Below are 17957 nucleotides of genomic sequence, written 5' to 3'. Positions count from 1 at the left end.
AGAGTCATGCAGGCCGGGACGATAACTAGAGGATCGGTAAGGTACAAAACGGTAGGCAAAGGATAGTCGGGTCACACGCAGGGTCAATACCAGGAGGTCAGATCTAAACGGGAACATCCGGGAGCAGAGTCAGGCAAGCCAAGGGGTCAGGACGGGAGAAGGCAACAAGGTCAAAACAATCCAGATCAGAAGTACTCACACACAGGTAACAGGATACAAAGACCATTCGGCAACAAGTGTCTGTGCAGGGCTAGCTTAAATAGGCCGCCCTGCACCTGACAGGCGTAGCCTGGGTCTTAGTGCCTGTCTAGTACTGTCCAGACGACAGGTACGCCTGGGTCCTAGTGCCCTGCCACCTCTACGTCTCGGCAGACACCTACGCATGTGTAGACCCATGCGTCGCGATGGTTCCTGACATTGCCCCCCCCCTATGGGTACCCTCCGGGTGCCCAATTGATCTCTCCACTGCGGGTGACCACGCACGAATTCCCGCATAAGTCTAGGAGCATGAACATTTTGAACAGGTTCCCAAGAATTTTCCTCAGGACCATAACCTTTCCACTTTATCAGGACTTGGGTCTGGCCCCCCCTTCTACGACAGTTCAGGATTGCTTCCACCTCAAACTCTTCCTGATCCCCTACTGTAATAGCCTCTGGGGGTCTGGCTTCTCGATCTGGAAATGGGTCTGTGGCTACTGGTTTCAACAAGGAGACGTGAAACACAGGATGGATCTTAAATGTTTCAGGAAGGATCAGCTCATAAGCAACCTCATTAATCATGCGCTTCACCGGGAAGGGACCTAAGAATTTTGGTCCTAATTTCCTGGATGGACACTGTAGTTTCAGGTTAGTTGTTGCCAACCAGACCTTGTCTCCGGGCTGCAAAATTAAGTCTCCCCTTCGTTTCTTATCGAATGCCTCCTTGTTGTCCTCCTGGGCTTTAGTCATAGCTTCTTGTAGCCGTTTGTTGTTGTCCGAGAAGAACTCCAACATGCTTTGAGTGGCTGGCACCGTACTTTCTGCCAACAGGTCAGGCATGAACGTGGGATGGAACCCGTAATTTGAAAAAAACGGAGACTGCCCTGTAGCCGAGTGATTCGCATTATTGAATGCGAATTCCGCCATGGGTAAGAGTGTCAGCCAGTCGTCCTGTACAAAAGATGTATAACACCTCAGGTATTGTTCCAGCGTCTGATTGGTTCTCTCTGTCTGCCCGTTCGTCTGAGGATGGAAGGCGGAGGAAAGCGAAAGCTTAATGTCCAGAGCTTTGCACAGGGCTCTCCAGAATCTCGAGGTGAATTGCACCCCACGGTCGGATACCACATCTTCAGGAACCCCATGTAGTCTAACTACTTCTTTGATGAAGATCCTGGCCGTTTCTTCTGCTGAAGGGGTCCCCCTTAGCGGTATGAAGTGGGCCATTTTTGACAATCTGTCCACGATAACAAAAATTGCCGTATGACCCTGGGATGGGGGTAGCTCCACTATAAAATCCATGGCAATTTTTTGCCAGCATCGTGTAGGAATGGGTAGTGGGCGTAGCAGCCCCCAGGCCTTGTTTCTGGTCGGTTTATTCCTCTGGCAGATCTCGCAAGATTCCACGTATCTTTTGCAATCCTGGTTCATCTTAGGCCACCAGAAGGTGCGTTTGAGTAACTCCAGAGTCTTTGCCGTTCCGAAGTGCCCTGCCATGGGGTGATCATGGCAGTGCCCTAACACCTGTGTCTGCACCTCCTTTGGAACCACAATCAGTCCTTCTTTCCGTATTAACCCTTCCTGGCGGGAGAGTGGCATGTCTGGCATTGTGGAACAAGTTTCAGATGCGTCCTGCAACCTAGCCCTTAGTTCCGTTTGCAGAGCCAAAAAATTACCAGCCGACAGGATGGTATCCGGTTTGAGTTCCTCCTCAGGGTCCTCAAACATGCGAGACAGGGCGTCAGGCTTTGTATTCTTTGAACCGGGCCTATATGTAATGTGAAAGGTGAACCGCGAGAAAAACAGGGCCCACCTGGCTTGGCGTGGTCTTAGGCGTTTAGCTGTTTTCAAGTACTCAAGGTTCTTGTGGTCTGTGAAGATCAGGATTGGGTGAGCAGCTCCTTCCAGTAAATATCTCCATTCTGCCAATGCCGTCTTGATGGCCAATAGTTCCCGGTCCCCGATGTCATAATTGCGTTCTGCCGGGGTTAGTTTTCTGGAAAAGAACGCCACTGGGTGTAGAAGTTCCTTGGGACCCTTTCTTTGGGAGAGGATGGATCCAACCGCGTTTTCGGATGCGTCTACCTCTAGCACAAAAGGCAGAGCCGTATCCGGGTGGCCCAAAATGGGAGCGGTGGTGAACAGTCGCTTCAGAGTCTCAAATGCTTCTTGAGCTCCTGGTGTCCACTTGAAGCGATTTCCTGACTTGGTTAACTGCGTTATGGGGGAAACCAGACCTGAAAAATTCCTGATGAATTTACGGTAAAAATTGGCAAATCCTATGAACCTTTGGACGCCTTTCTTATCGGCTGGAATTGGCCAATCAAGAATAGCCGAGATCTTTTGGGGATCCATTGCGATCCCCGCAGTGGAGATAATCATTCCTAAAAACGCAATGCTTTGCTGCTCAAAGCTGCATTTTTCTGCCTTGGCATATAGGCCGTGCAGGCGCAGCCGTTCCAGAACCTTGATTACATGGTTTCTGTGGATATCTAGAGATGGAGAAAAGATCAGAATATCGTCTAGGTAGACGATAACGAAAATGTCCAAGAAATCACGCAACACGTCATTTATGAAGTGTTGGAACGTGGCTGGGGCATTGCAAAGTCCAAACGGCATGACCAGGTACTCGAAGTGCCCAAATCGAGTACGGAAAGCTGTTTTCCACTCATCCCCCTCCCGGATGCGGACCAGATTGTATGCCCCACGCAGATCCAGCTTCGTAAAGCAGACCGCTGTCCCCAGACTCTGGAATAACTCTGGGACCAGAGGTAGAGGGTAGCGGTTCTTGATGGTCACCCGATTTAATTCCCTATAGTCAATACAGGGTCTCAAGGTTTTATCTTTCTTCTCCACAAAGAAGATACCCGCCCCTGCCGGAGATGTGGAAGGGCGAATAAACTTTTTCTGGAGGTTCTCCTCAATATAGTCCTTCAGTACCCCTAATTCCTTTTCCGATAGCGGGAAGATACGGCCAAAAGGAATCTCAGAACCTGGCAATAAGTCAATGGGACAATCATATGGTCGATGTGGTGGTAGTGTATCAGCCCCTCGTCTACTGAACACGTCTAAATATTCATGATATACGGTTGGTACAATCTGTCTTAGGTTAGCGTCCTCTTCTGCACATAAGAGGATCTGGGGGGCCCGGTGCCCAGAGGCCTGGCAGTTCTTCTGACAATAGTCTGAAGAAAAACTAAGGGACCCGGTTTTCCAGTCGATCTGGGGGTTGTGGGCCTGCAGCCACGGAAGCCCCAGGATCACTGGAAAAAGGGGTGACGCAATGGCGTCAAAGTGTAGTAATTCCCGATGGGAGCCCATTACGGTGGTGAGTATGGGAGGGGTCTCTTGGTCCACTAAACCTGATTTTATTTGGTAACCATCAGCCAAGAACAAATTGAGCCCCCATTTCCTGGCCTGTAATGGTATCTCCTGCTGGTGGGCAAAGTCAAGGTCCAGGAAGCAACTGCAGGCCCCCGAATCAATGATTGCAGTGGTTACCACGGTTTTCTCTGGCAGCTGAAACAAAAGGGGTACCGCTAAGTAATTGGACTGACTTATATTACTCAAGGAAACAGGAACCGAAGATCGAGACTTACATGTCTTCACTGGACAGTTTCGCACTGCATGTCCAGCTCCCCCGCAATAGAAACACAGGTTCTTGGCCCGCCGTCTCTGGCGTTCCTCTGGAGTAAGGGTCTGCCGCGCCAAACCCAGCTGCATCGGTTCTGGCACATCAGTGGAGACAACTGGTGGAACAGGAGCAGGGACGGAATGACCTGTGCCTTTGGGGGGTATCCAGGTAACTCCTTGACCCTGGCCTTGACCTGTCCTCTCAGACCGGCGTTCCCTTAACCTGCGATCAATCTGAATCGCCAGGTCGATCAACTCCTTTAGAGACCCGGGGAGGCCAACCCGAGCTAACTCATCTTTTAGGCCCTCCGAGAGTCCGACCCTAAATTGGTGACGTAGGGCGGCGTCATTCCAGTGTGTGTCCCCCATCCATCGCCTGAACTCGGAGGCGTATTCCTCCGCAGCTCGACGACCCTGTCGTAGGGCATAAAGGGTGGTTTCAGCCGAAACCGCCCGCTGGGGGTCATCGTACAGAACTGACATGGCCTTAAAAAATGCGTCTAAGGTCTGTAACTGAGGGTCCTGCGTTTCCCTTAGTCTAAGGGCCCAGTCCTGGGGCTCATCCTGTAGAAGAGAAATTACAAATCCCACCTTGACCGACTCTGTGGTAAACGCACGTGGTTGCAGTTCAAAAAACAAGTAACATGCGTTTTTGAACATTCTAAAACGTGCTCGATCTCCCTGAAAACGTTCAGGCATGGGAACACGGGGTTCGGCTGGCGGAGCTGCAGCCGCAGCCCCACTGGGAGATTCAGAAACCGCCCTAGTGTCAATAGCTGAGGCCTCACTCTGAGGGGACACTCCAGATAACGTTAGGGTGTCAAATTGATTTTCTAACCAACTACACTTGTCCTGCAGGTTAGTTACTGCCTGGGTCAGTCCGGACAAATGTTGGCACATCTCATCCCATGGAGAAGGCGACCCTTCAGACTCAGACATGGCCGAATGGTACTGTAAGGGACCGCCTGACAGCACCTCTATCAGTCCCCCGGTAGAGCCTCCCCAGCGTGCGGAGTCTAAGCACCGGAGCACTTGTTCACCAGGGCCCCTGATGGTGGGGATGGACTTGGAGTGCTCCGGTACCAGGTCGCAACTACCAGGTATCTCCAACAGGGGTAGAGGAGTCTGACAGGGGCTCCAGGGAGCTAGGAGTCTGATGTAAGGGAGCCTAGTGATCCCTGCGGGGTGGATGGATGGATGAGCTAAATCAGAGTCATGCAGGCCGGGACGATAACTAGAGGATCGGTAAGGTACAAAACGGTAGGCAAAGGATAGTCGGGTCACAAGCAGGGTCAATACCAGGAGGTCAGATCTAAACGGGAACATCCGGGAGCAGAGTCAGGCAAGCCAAGGGGTCAGGACGGGAGAAGGCAACAAGGTCAAAACAATCCAGATCAGAAGTACTCACACACAGGTAACAGGATACAAAGACCATTCGGCAACAAGTGTCTGTGCAGGGCTAGCTTAAATAGGCCGCCCTGCACCTGACAGGCGTAGCCTGGGTCTTAGTGCCTGTCTAGTACTGTCCAGACGACAGGTACGCCTGGGTCCTAGTGCCCTGCCACCTCTACGTCTCGGCAGACACCTACGCATGTGTAGACCCATGCGTCGCGATGGTTCCTGACAGGACCCTTGCTGAAGGATCAGCTGCACTCTTGTGGACAGGCAGGGAGCGGGAGCTGGAGAGACAGTGAGCTGCAAGGCGTGGGGCGCAGATGTGATGTCATCGGTTGCCATGACAACCGCCCTGCTGAGGGACGGATCTGTCATTGCGGGCTGATGTGCTGGTGGAGCCAGAAGGGAGCCCTGCTGGGCCCATTCTCGGACCGCAGTCTGCCGTTTAGTGACTGCTGCCATAGATGTTTGATTGGGTTCAGATCAGGAGACATACTTGGCCACTAAATCACTTTTACCCTGTTCTTCTTCAGAAATGCAACAGTGGCCTTAGATATGTGTTTTGAAAAATTGTCATGCTGGAAAACTGCACGATGACCAAGGGCACAGAGTGATGGTAGCATCTTCTCTTTCAATATAGAGCAGTACATCCGTGATTTCACGATACCATCAATGAAATGCAGCTCCCCAACACCAGCAGCACTCATGCAAACCCACAGGACACTGCCACCACCATATTTCACTTAGGCACCATGCATTTTTCTTTGTGCCTCACCTTTGCAACGCCATACAGTTTTGAAGCCATCAGTTCCAAAAACAGTCATCTTGGTCTCATTACTTCAGAGTACAGAATCCCAGTAGTCTTCTTTTTCAGCATGGGCCCTGGCAAATTATAGGCGGACTTTTTTGTGCATGAACTTTAGCAGAGGCTTCCTTCGTGGACGACACCTAAGCATGCCATTCCTAGGCAGTGTATGCTGTATTGTGTCACAGGAAAAAATCACCTCAGTTTAGCTTTCTACTTCTTTATCTAACTGCAGTAATTTTGCATGGCAATTTTCTTCAACCATTCTCATCAGCAGACGCTCCTGTCAAAGTGTTAACTTCCTGGACAGCCTGGACGTCTCTGTGAGATGGTTGCAGTTTCATCTTTGTTACATTTTTGTATTACTTTTGCTACAGTATTCTGACTGATAAGTTGAATTATTGTTATTTAGGATTTTGTTGTCTAAAATTTAGCTTTGCTCCTAAGACTTTCATTGGGGGTTATTCATTTTTGCAACATGGTCTTGAATGATTTTGTTAGGAAAAATCCTTTATTGTGTGTGCAAATTAACAAATCTTGTTTGCAATCAATGGCCCGCATTTGTGGGAGTGTTTTGTAGTAATGTGTCCCATAGAAAATGTTGATTCTGAATGGAAAGTAAAGGTTCTCTGACAAATGTATGCATGTATGTATATATATATATATATATATATATATATATATATATACTTTATTGCCAAAAGTATTGGGACACCCCTCCAAATCATTGCATTCAGGTGTTCCAATCACCTCCACATGGCCACAGGTATATACAATCAAGCACTTAGGCATGCAGACTGCTTCTACAAAAATGTGTGAAATAATGGGTTGTTCTCAGGAGCTCAGTGAATTCAAGTGTGGTACCATGATAGATTGCCACCTGTGCAATAAGTCCATCCTTGAAATTTCCTTGCTTTGTGTGAAAATTATAGCGTCTACAAACTATGGTATAGATACTGCAATTTATGCCATTTTTTGCTGTGCAGTGCTATGCTAGTTTGACTGAAAATTGCACAGTCATGCAAAGCTGTACATAAATGAAATCTATGTCCTTTTTTTTCACACAAAAAGATCTTTCTTTTGGTGGTATTTGATCACCTCAAAATGACGTTTTTTTTTTTTCTGCACTATAAACAAAAAAAGACCGAAAATTTAGAAAAAAATTATATTTTCTCATTTCTGTCATAACAAATATTCAAAAAACTAAAATTTTGTCATAAAATTAGGCCAAAGTGTATTTTGCTACGTCTTTGGTAAGACAAATCCAAATAACTCCATATTAATTGGTCTGCGTGAAAGTTATAGCATCTACAAACTATGGTATAGATCAGTCTTTCTCAACCTTATTGAGACAGTGGAACCCCTAAGATAACTTTCAAGTCTCAGGAAACCCCTGCTAAAAATTACTATATCTACAACTCATGATGCATCAATGTGATATTCAATGGGAAGAATGCTCCTTATACTTGTGGTTACTGGGAAGAATTACCCCTAAAGATAGCTAAAAATATCAATGGTGTCAGTGGGAACTTATCTGAGAGGCAGAAATTTCTCATTGCTCAAGGAACCCCTAGCAACCTCTGGAGGAACTCTAGGGTTCCACGAAACCCTGGTATAGATAATGGAATTTACACAGCTTTTACTTTCTGACTGCCCATCACATTTCTTGAGGTGCTAAAATACCAGGACAGTACACACACGCCAAAATGATCCCTATTCAGAAAGTAGACACAAGTTTTTGGAAAATGACAAAAAAAAGTATTTTTTTTTACATAAAGTTTTCATTGAAATTATATATTGCTCACGCAAGCTATGGGTATATGTGGAATTACATCCCAAAATACATTCTGCTATTTCTACCGAGTATGGGGATACCACATGTGTGAGACTTTTTGAGAGCCTAGCCACATACAGGAGCCTGAAATCAAATGACCACTTTGAAAGTCTGAAGGTGTGTAACTTCCTCATTTCACTTCCTCACTACCTATCACAGTTTTGGATGCCCTGAAATGCCAGGATAGCACCCCCCCCCCCCAAATGACCCTTTTTGGAAAGTAGACACCCCAAGGAGCTTAAAAAGAGGCATGGTGAGTATTTTGCAGAACTAATTTTTTTTCACAAGGTTTTGAAATATAAAAAAAGAAAAAATATGTTTTTGTTTTCTTTCTTCATTTTCCAAAAACTTGTGGCAACAAACGAGATCTGCAAAATACTCACCATGCTTCTTATCAAATTCCTTGGGATGTCTACTTTCCAAAAAGGGGTCATTTGGGGGGGTTTGGTGCTATCCTGGTATTGCAGGGCCTCCAAAACTGTGATAGGTAGTCAGGAAGTGTAATGAGGAAATAAAGCCCTTTAAAAGCCTGAAGGTGCTTATTGGATTTTTGGGTCCTGTACTTGGCTAGACTGCCAAAAAGTCTCTCACATGTGGTATCCCCATACTCGGGAGAAGTAGCAGAATGTATTTTGGGGAGTAATTCCACATATACCCATGGCATGTGTGAATAATAAATAATTTAAGTGACAATTTTGTGTAAAAAAAAAAAAAAATTTCCAAAAACGTGTGGTAAAAAATTTAATTTTTCTGTTGACCCAACATGCCTCTCAGCAAATAGTTTGGGGTGTCTACTTTCCAAAAAGGGGTCATTTTGGGGCGTGGGGGCATTTTATGCCCAGCATTAAAAGTTTATGCCACACCTGAAGAACAAGCCTTTTCTGACACTTTTTGTTCACATGAAAAAAGTCAGTATTTTTTGCTAGAAAATTACTTTGAACCCCCAAACATTATTTATTTTTTTAACGCAGACACCTTAGTGAATAAAATGGTGGGTGCTGCAATTTTTTATGTCACATAGTACTTGCACAGCGATTTTTCAAAAAAATAAAAAATTTTTACTTTTCATGCACAAAAACACAATATATTGGCCAATTATTTGGTAAAATATAAAAGATGATGGTATGCCAAGTAAATAGATATCAAACTTGACATGCTTTAAAACTGTGCATGCCCCGTGCAATGGCGACAAACTGCATACATTTTTAATATCCATAGGCAATGCTTTAAAAGCCTTTACAAGCTACCATTTTAGATTTACAGAGTAGGTCTAGTGCTAGAATTACTGCCCTTGATCTGACGTTCGCGGTGATACCTCACATGTATGGTGCAACCACTGTGTAAATACTGCTATGGGGTCAACACTCTTTTTTTTTAGTTCTTTTGATTTTTTTAATTATTTTTACACTGTCCCTTTCATTTTTTTTAATCACTTTTAATGCTATCACAGGAAATGCACATATCCCCTGTAACTTCAATAGGCATTGACATATATTCTTTTTTGAGAAATCTGGGGTCTATCAGACTCTAGATATCTCCTCTGCACTTACATTATCTAATCTCACCAAGATCGGTGTGATCAGATGCTATCCCAATTTACAAATGGCGCTGTTTATATCCAGCAAAACTGAAGTGATGCAATGCTCGTAGCTTCTGATTCCTTAGAGTATAGAGATGATTGGCGCCATTTCGGTCTCCAATCAGCTCTGTGGTGGCACTGGCAGAAACACCGGCTGCATTCTCAGGTTCCCCTGATGGCACGGACTGCCCGAGGAGGCCGTGGAAGGCAGCGGGGAAGGTAGCGGGGGAGGGTGGCATCTTCTCTCACTGATTGTCAAAGCAATCCTGCAGCTAATTAGCCACTAGGATTGTTTTTACATAAAAGCGGATCGCTGGCTGAAAAAAACGATACTATAACCACTCAAAGTCAAGTGATGTACCAGTACGTTGCTGGTCCTTGTTGGGTATATATGCTATGTTATTTTTTTTTTTATGCAGCCTGTGGGCTGAATGACAAAAAAAGAAGTAATCTCTGCCAGAAAAAGTGAATGGTATGCCCACCATTAGAATATACCGCCCTGCATCCACCCACTTCTAATGGTGGGCACACATGAAATGTTATTTTTTTGTCGTTCAGCCTATATTCACATTGGTCAATGTGGATGAAGAAATCTCTGCCAAAAAAAATGTTTTTAAATATATACCAAAGCATAGGGGCCATGCACCCACTGGCCACCCCAGGACCCCATACTTCGGCATATATACTCTTTTTTAAACTGTGTATGAAAAATCTCATCCAACAGTGCTGCACACACCTACTTATGTATATTCTGAGAGCAAGACCCTGTTGCTGTCAGAATAAACAAGTCGGTGCTGCAGCTGAAAGGCATTCCTGCAAGGAAAACAGCAATAGTTAATAATAAAACAGTAACTCAGTAAAACAAGTTTTTTATTGAAATATGTGCCTAAAAATATTATAAAATATATATATGCCGATGCATGGGGGCTATCCACCCACTGGCCACCCCAGGCCCCCATGCTTCGGCATATATGCTTTTTTTTAACTATGGATGAAAAATCGCATCCAACAGCGCTGCACGCACCTACTTATTTTAATTCTGAGAGCAAGACCCCTGTTGCTGTCAGAATAAACAAGTCAGTGTTGCAGATGAAAGGCTTTCCTGCAAAGAAAACAGCAATGGTTGAAAATAAAGCAGTAACTCAATAAGACAACTTTTTTATTGAAATATGTGCCAAAAAATATTATAAAATATATATGCCAAAGCATGGGGGCCATCCACCCACTGTAAATTTAAAAAAATGCAGTGCAGTACTATAAACTCAAATACGGTGTTAAATAAATCCAACGTGCATATGTGAATAGTGAAAACAGAAATTTGTGCTTCGTGACAATAATATGTGCTACATCAAAATAAATATCAACACATATACATACATATCCATAACACTGCATATACCAGTGCTAAATAAATAGTGTATACAAATACCAAATGTCAGGGCTCCAGGTATGACCAGAGGTGTGTGGACTGACACAGGGAAACGCAGGCTTCAGGTATAGTAAACAATATAATTTATTAAAGGTACAACACAAATACAAAACGCACAGTATAACAAAACCAAAACTCCAACTGATAACAGAATGTACACAGACAAGGGCAGTCAGGGCTGGTGAGGTGGAGTGGTCAGGCAGGCCGAGCCCACAGCATGGATTTCCTCAGGGCGCGGGGTCTAAGTCCCAGCCTACTGTTCACCAGGGCCCCTGATGGTGGGGATGGACTTGGTGCAGACTGGAACCAGGTCGCGACCCCTGAGTGCGTCCGGCTGTGGTAGAGAGTACTGGCAGGGGAGTGCGGGAACGGAGTCTGATGGGAAGAGGCAGGCAGACTTACTGAAGTGATCCGTGCGGGATGGATCGTCGGGTGAAGTGAGCGTAGTCAGGCAGGCCGGGTCGGTATCGTGCGGGTAGCGAGGTACAAGGAGCAGGCGGAAGCGGAGTCAGGAATAGCCGAGGTCAGGACAGGCAGAGTTCATGCAGAATCAGGATTAAGCAGAATCAGGAACAGGCAGGAAGCAGACAGGATGCAGGTACAGGGGCTCATGGGAAACATACACCAAGGCCCTGAACACAGGCCTGGCCATTCCTTAAATACACCTGTGTAATCAGTTTCAGGTGCTGGCTCATTGTAGGAGTGAGCCTCTGGTTGCTGAGAGCACCCGCTGGCCAGACCTGGTACTGAAGCCCACAAGGCAGGTGCGTCCCACCACTATTGGTGAGTCCATTCCTGACACCAAATGAACCGTACAAAATTATGAACTGTCCCTTTAACACTTCAATATCTTCACATTTTCTTGTGCGGTATATCTCCTGTGCTTTCAAATATACCATCAACAAGTGTCCCAATATTATGGTCTCAAAATGCTGGTGAACCGTCCCTTTAAATCTGCTGTGCTCCAAGTGGGTCTGTGTGATCACGCTACTGCACACACTTATACAGTGCTCCTGTGTCACCCCTTAGTGCTTATCCACCTCTCACACACTATTGCGCTCACCTTCAGGTTTAACCCGTATACTCAGGTCAAACTATGCCTATCCCTTTAACCCAGGGAGGTATACTGTATAGAGATCTTTACCACTGTCAGCACTTAAATTCTCCAAAACACTCTTTGCTGCAGTTCTGTTCCTGATCCCTTTCACATGTGTGCTTTGTTTGTGCTCACCTGTCCACCCACTGGCCACCCTAGGCCCCCATGCTTCAGCATATATGCTCTTTTTTTAACTGCGGATGAAAAATCTCATCCAACATTGCTGCACACACCTACTTATGTATATTCTTAAAGCAAGACCCTGTTGCTGTCTGAATAAACAAGTCGGTGCTGCAGATGAAAGGCATTCCTGCAAAGAAAACTGCAATGGTTAAAAATAACACCGTAACTCAATAAAACAACTTTTTTATTGAAATATGTGCCAAAAAATATTATAAAATATATATTCCGAAGCATAGGGGCCATCCGCCCACTGGCCACCCCAGGCCCCCATGCTTCGGCATATATGCTCTTTTTTTAACTGCGGATGAAAAATCTCATCCAACAGCGCTGCACACACTTATGTATATTCTGAGAGCAAGTTCCTGCTGCTGTCAGAATAAATAGATCGGTGCTGCAGCTGAATGGCATTACTGCAAAGAAAACAGCAATGGTTAACAATAAAACAGTAACAAAAATATAGTAAAATCGTAACAGTGAAACAGTAACTCGACAACAAAAAAACTACAACTATTTTTGTTTTTTTCAATTTTTCATTTTTTTTGTACTTGTACTTTTTATTTTTATGGGTTTTTTTCATACTGTCCAGAGGAGTAGGAGATATCTGAAGATAAGAAGATGTTGTCTATACATGGAAGCTAAAAAGCGTGAACAACAAAAAGGATTTTCTAAACTGACAGATCACTGGAAAGAGGAAGAGGTGAAGGTGGACAAGGTTTAAAGCCTGTTGTGGGAAGGAGTGCTGACAGGGGAACCGGCATCTTACTTTGTCCCATTTAGAGGACACAAGCGTGGTGTGACCAAGGCATTGTATAATGTGAGGTCAAAAAGCTCCAGGTGAGAGCACAACTTTGGTGTTGGTGGAGGAACACTGCTATATGTCGTATGAAGATACAATATTGAAAGATTATATTATATCAAGATATATGGGACTTTATTCACTATTATGCACTAGTTTTGCTATGTGTATATTTACGGTTACTTTTTCTGGTAATTGGAGGGCGCTGCACTGATTTGTCTGTTTAGTTCTAGACACATTGAGTATGTGCAGGGTGTAAGCGACTTTATTTGGAGGGTTTATTTGTTTTATAGAATTTTTTTGAGTGTTTTGGTTGCTTGCGAGACTTTTTATTTAAGCCTTTAAAGAAAAGAATACAGTCCCTGCAGTCAAACATGGTGGAGGTTCACTGATGTTTTTGTGTTGCTTTGCTGCTTCAGGCACTATTAGCAAATGCTTCAGGACACCTATTAGCAAATGTTTGTAGGCATAGGACACACCCCTAGCCATGCCCAATTAAAGGAGGATTATACAAAAAAAAAAGATTAGTTAAGCTCAGTTTAGTTAAGTCCTTTTTTTTCACAACTACTATTCCTTTATACTGCCATTTGAAATTCCGAATGAATTTAGAAACTGGATGAAAGGTGTAGCAATATGAAACACTTATTGAATAATGGATATTGCATTTTATATACAACTATATAGGTCAGTCCTAAATGAGGGACAAATGAGGAAAGAGGGACTTTGCTTCAAATCAGGGACAGTTGGGAGGTATGTCTAAGATCCTTATGGATGTCTGTATTCAGGCCCAAGAGTCACTGGATGCCTTTCTCTGTGATACCAGACCATATCTTCAGGAGATAGCGTGTCAGCATTCAGTCAGTGTAGCAGGACCAGGGTCTCAGCATTCAGGCCCTCAGGCAACCCACCTGAGATCTAGGGCAGCAGGTGCCTGGGAGAGCAACATGCCCACCCCATGCTTAGATGATCCTAGCCAGGAAAGACCCAGAACTCGGTGTGCTCAGTAAATGTATACAGTTACCCAGCATGCCTTGGAGCCCCTCACTCTGTGATAGGCTGAGGCTATATCAATATTCATGCTGCTCTCTGCATAGCTCCACCCCTATCATACAGAACTTTCCACAGTATCTTGGATACAGAGGAAGCTAGGCAGACTAGTAGCACTTGAGGACGCAGAGCAGACCTCGCTAGCAGATACCAGCTCACTCAGTACAGTGAGTAACAATCAAAGTCACTCTGCCTACAGAGTAACAACTAAATGTGACTATTAAAACAAACCTAACCTAGCTATCTGTAAGGAGATGGACAAAGCAAAGTTTGAACAGTAAAAAGCTGACATGTTTCTCTATAACAGAGCCAAAGTAATGCTTTAACACTAAGCATCACCTAATGCTCTCAGTGTAGGGTTGTGGAATGGTCAGTGACTGAATAATGTTGTAATGTTTTTGGCCATGCAAAGGCTCTGAGTGAGGTCTGAGAGAAAGGAGATTAAGAGCTGCTATGCCAAAAGATGAGAGATTACATGCTGTTAATGAGAAGATGGTGTGTAAAGGAGGATGTGTTGGAAAAGAAGGAGAGGGTGCTGCACAGGAAAACAGGTTAAATGATAGAAAACAGCAAAAGAGGTTAAAGGATGCCTTTCAATGTGACAGGTTATGTAAGGCCATAGAAGTGACACTACAGAGATAATTTAGTGGTGTCGTGCAAGAAGGGGAATTACATTATCCTGCACAGTTAGAAGAGTTACATCATGTTGTCGAAGAAGACGTGTCAAATTATACTTTTAATGAAGAGAAGTGCTGTGGAAAGAACACTACTGTTGATGAAGTGAGTGGACATGATGCTGTGGACAAAGGACACTGTTGAATATGAGGGTGATATCATGTTGTAAAAGAAGATGGATCAAGTGTTGCTGTTAATGAAAAGGGGAAATAAGATTCTGTGGAAGAAGAAAGTTCAAGTAAAGCTGTCAATTAACTGGGGTGACATGATGTTGTGGCAGTACAGGGGTTAAGTTATGCTGTCAATGAATTGGATGGGGGGAGGATATGATGCAGTGGAAAAAGAGAGGTCAAGTGCTCCTGTTTATGAACTGGGGTGACATGATGTTGTGGAAGTACAAGGGATAAGCGATTCAATTGATAAATTGGAGGGGGGGGGGGGGTTATGATGTAGTGGAAGACAAGAGAGGTCTTATGATGTTGTTAATGGGTAAAGGTGACATGATGTTGTTTAAGTACAGTAGATAAAGTGATACTATTATTAAAAGTGGGGGGGGGGGGGGGGTTATGATACAGTGGAAGATGAGAGAAGTCAAGTGATTTTGTTAATGAAGAGGGGTGATGAGATGTTGTGGAACTACAGGGGTTAAGGGAAGCTGGTAATGAAATCTGGGTGGGGGTGATGCTGTTAAAGTAGAGGAGTCAGATGACATTGTTACTGAAGTGGGATGAAATGGTGTTGTAGAAGTACAGGTGTTAAGTGATGCTGTTAATGAAATGGGACCATATGATGTTGTGGAAGAACAGGGGTCAAGAGATATTGTTAATGAAGAGGGGTGACATGATATTGTGGAAGTATTGGCTTAAGTGAAGCTATTGATGAATGGAGGGATATGACGCAGCGGAAGAAGAAGCCAAGCGATGTGGTTAATGAAGAGGGGTGACATGATGTTGTGGAAGTACTGGCATTAGTTGAAGCTATTGATGAATGGAGGGGTATGACGCAGCGGAAGAAGAGGTCAAGCAATGTGGTTAATGAAGAGGGTGACATGATGTTGTAGAAGTACTGGAATTAGGTGAAGCTATTGATGAATAGGTGTGGAGGGGTGACGCAGTGGAAGAAGAGAGGTCCAGCAATATTATCAATAAAGAGGGGTCACATGATGTTAAAAAGTATTGGGGTTAAGTGAAACTATTGATGAACGGGGGGGGGTTGACACAGTAGAAGAAAAGGTCAAGCGATGTTGATAATGAAGAGGGGTGGTGTAATGTTGTGGACATATTGAGGTTAAGTTAAGCTACTGATGAATGGGGGGGGTATAATGTTGTAGAAGTACTGGGGTTAAGCGACGCTATTGATGAATTGGGAAGGGGGTCTGATACAGTGGAAGAAGAGAGGTCAAGTAATGTTAATGAAGAGGGGTGGCATGATGTTGTGGAAGTACTGTGGCTAGGTTAAGCTACTTGTGAATGGGAGTGGGGTGTGATACAGTGGACGAAGAATGGTCAAGTGATGTTATAAGAATGAGGGTGGCATGATGTTGTGGAAGTATTGGGGTTAAGTGAAACTATTAATGAATGGGGAAGGGGGTATGATACAATGGAAGAAGAGGGGTCAAGTAATGTTATTAATGAATAGGGGTGACATGATGTTGTGGAAATATTGTGGTTAAGTGAAGCTACCAATGAATGGGAAGATGGTGTGATGCAGTGAAAGAAGAAAGGTTGTTAATAAAGAAGGGCGACATGATATTGTGGAAGTATGGAGGACAGGGTGGTGGGATATAATGCTGTGGAAGAACAGTGGTCAAGTAATGCAGTCAACATACTGTAAAATGGAAATGTGATACTGCGAAAGAAGAATACTGCTGAAGAAGTGAATGTCATGGTTCTGTAGTAGAAAAAAGGTTAAGTGACAGGCAATGGGTCACAGGATGCTCCGGGCAAGTGCATTGCATGTGGTGTTGAAGCATAGGAGCAATGCAGAGCAGGCAAAGAGCTGAAATGAGGTGGTGCTGCGGAATGACGGAGGTTAAGTAATGTTTTGGCAGGTGAAAGGTTAAAGGATGCTCTGGCAGGCTGGGGATTAATGTCTGATATAAATCCCGTCACGCTTGTTACAGTCTCTGTCAGAGGAAAATGTTCTCATTTGTAAGCTGGATTTGAAAGTGAGTTTGTGCTTATGGACATTTGCTGCATATTTCACAGCAAATATCTATAGAGCTCATGTTTTGAAGTGTGTGCGTTTATGTGTAAGTGTGAAGGGTGTTGCATCCATTGCACTTGCATTATTAATCTGTACATACTATACACTGCATAGGTATATACTGTGTGTGTGTATATATATATATATATATATATATATATAGATATATATATATATACACACACACACACGTACCTATATCTATATATGCATACAGCTACTGTATGTTGGACGATGCTGTATCTGGATCAATAATACATAATCCTAGGTGGTTACTCTTTTTCCCACGCTCTCCTCTCTTTCACGTCTACCTAGTCTCCATTCTCACTCCCCCCTTTTCACACACACACATACATTCTGTTTCTCTTGCATCCTTTCATTCGCTCTCTACACTCCTCTATCTCACACATTCTCCCCCCTCCTCTCTCTCATCACAGTGCAGTGTGTATATGCTCATAGCTGCAGTATACAGGGACACAGGATTTTTTTTTGTTCGTGTGTGTGAGAGCATTGCCACAGATGCACATACTCATGCCTCTTCACATGCCAGGAGACTTCTGTTTTCACACATGCGTGTTCTCACACATGCCAGCTTGCTGTGCAGCTGAACAGGAGATGCACAACGGTGGATTCACAAGGTGATTACTCTTTGTAAATTTGGGGGGAGAGGGAAGAGTGCTGGGGTGGGGAGGAGGTCTGCGGTATAAGGCGAGGAGAGGCAAAAGTGAATCAATAAACCCCCAGTATTATGGGAATTACAGAGGCAGCATGTATAGAAGAAAGGCAGGTGCAGATACGGTGAGTGAGATGGAGAGAAAGAAGGTGAGGGGAAGCAATTAACTGGATATAGTTAGGAGATTAAGAGCTGGCGGGCTCAGAGAGAGGTGCAGATGCAAACATAGAATGAGTTTGGTGAAGAGTGTGGATCGAGGAGAAAAATGGTCATTAAGCATTAGTGGAGTGCATGAGACACACAGAGAAGAATAGACACCGACACATACAGAAACATCATTCACTCCTGAGCATGTGAGGAGGATGCAGTCATGAGCGCAGAAATGGAACAACTTGCAGCCTAGTTTACATCA

General features: G+C 44.5%; 1 protein-coding gene across 2 annotated transcripts in view; it reads left to right on the top strand.

Moving 5' to 3' along the window:
* The first annotated feature begins 17144 nt into the window (after positions 1-17144).
* LOC149446193 (sodium/calcium exchanger 1-like) overlaps positions 17145-17957 on the top strand; it is a 93712-nt gene continuing 92899 nt past the window's right edge. The window contains exon 1 of one of the 2 annotated variants that reach the window (XM_089652826.1): positions 17145-17510. The gene's annotated coding sequence lies outside the window, so the exon portion shown is untranslated. The remainder of the gene's footprint in view (positions 17511-17957) is intronic. The other variant, XM_089652825.1, reaches the window with a different exon arrangement.

The sequence above is a fragment of the Staurois parvus genome, unplaced genomic scaffold (assembly GCF_062004578.1).
Source record: "Staurois parvus isolate SC_StPar_1 unplaced genomic scaffold, SC_StPar_1.0 ptg000694l, whole genome shotgun sequence".
Lineage (NCBI taxonomy): Eukaryota > Metazoa > Chordata > Amphibia > Anura > Ranidae > Staurois > Staurois parvus.
Note: the sequence above shows the minus strand (reverse complement) of the source record. Positions and strands in the feature narration are given on the sequence as shown.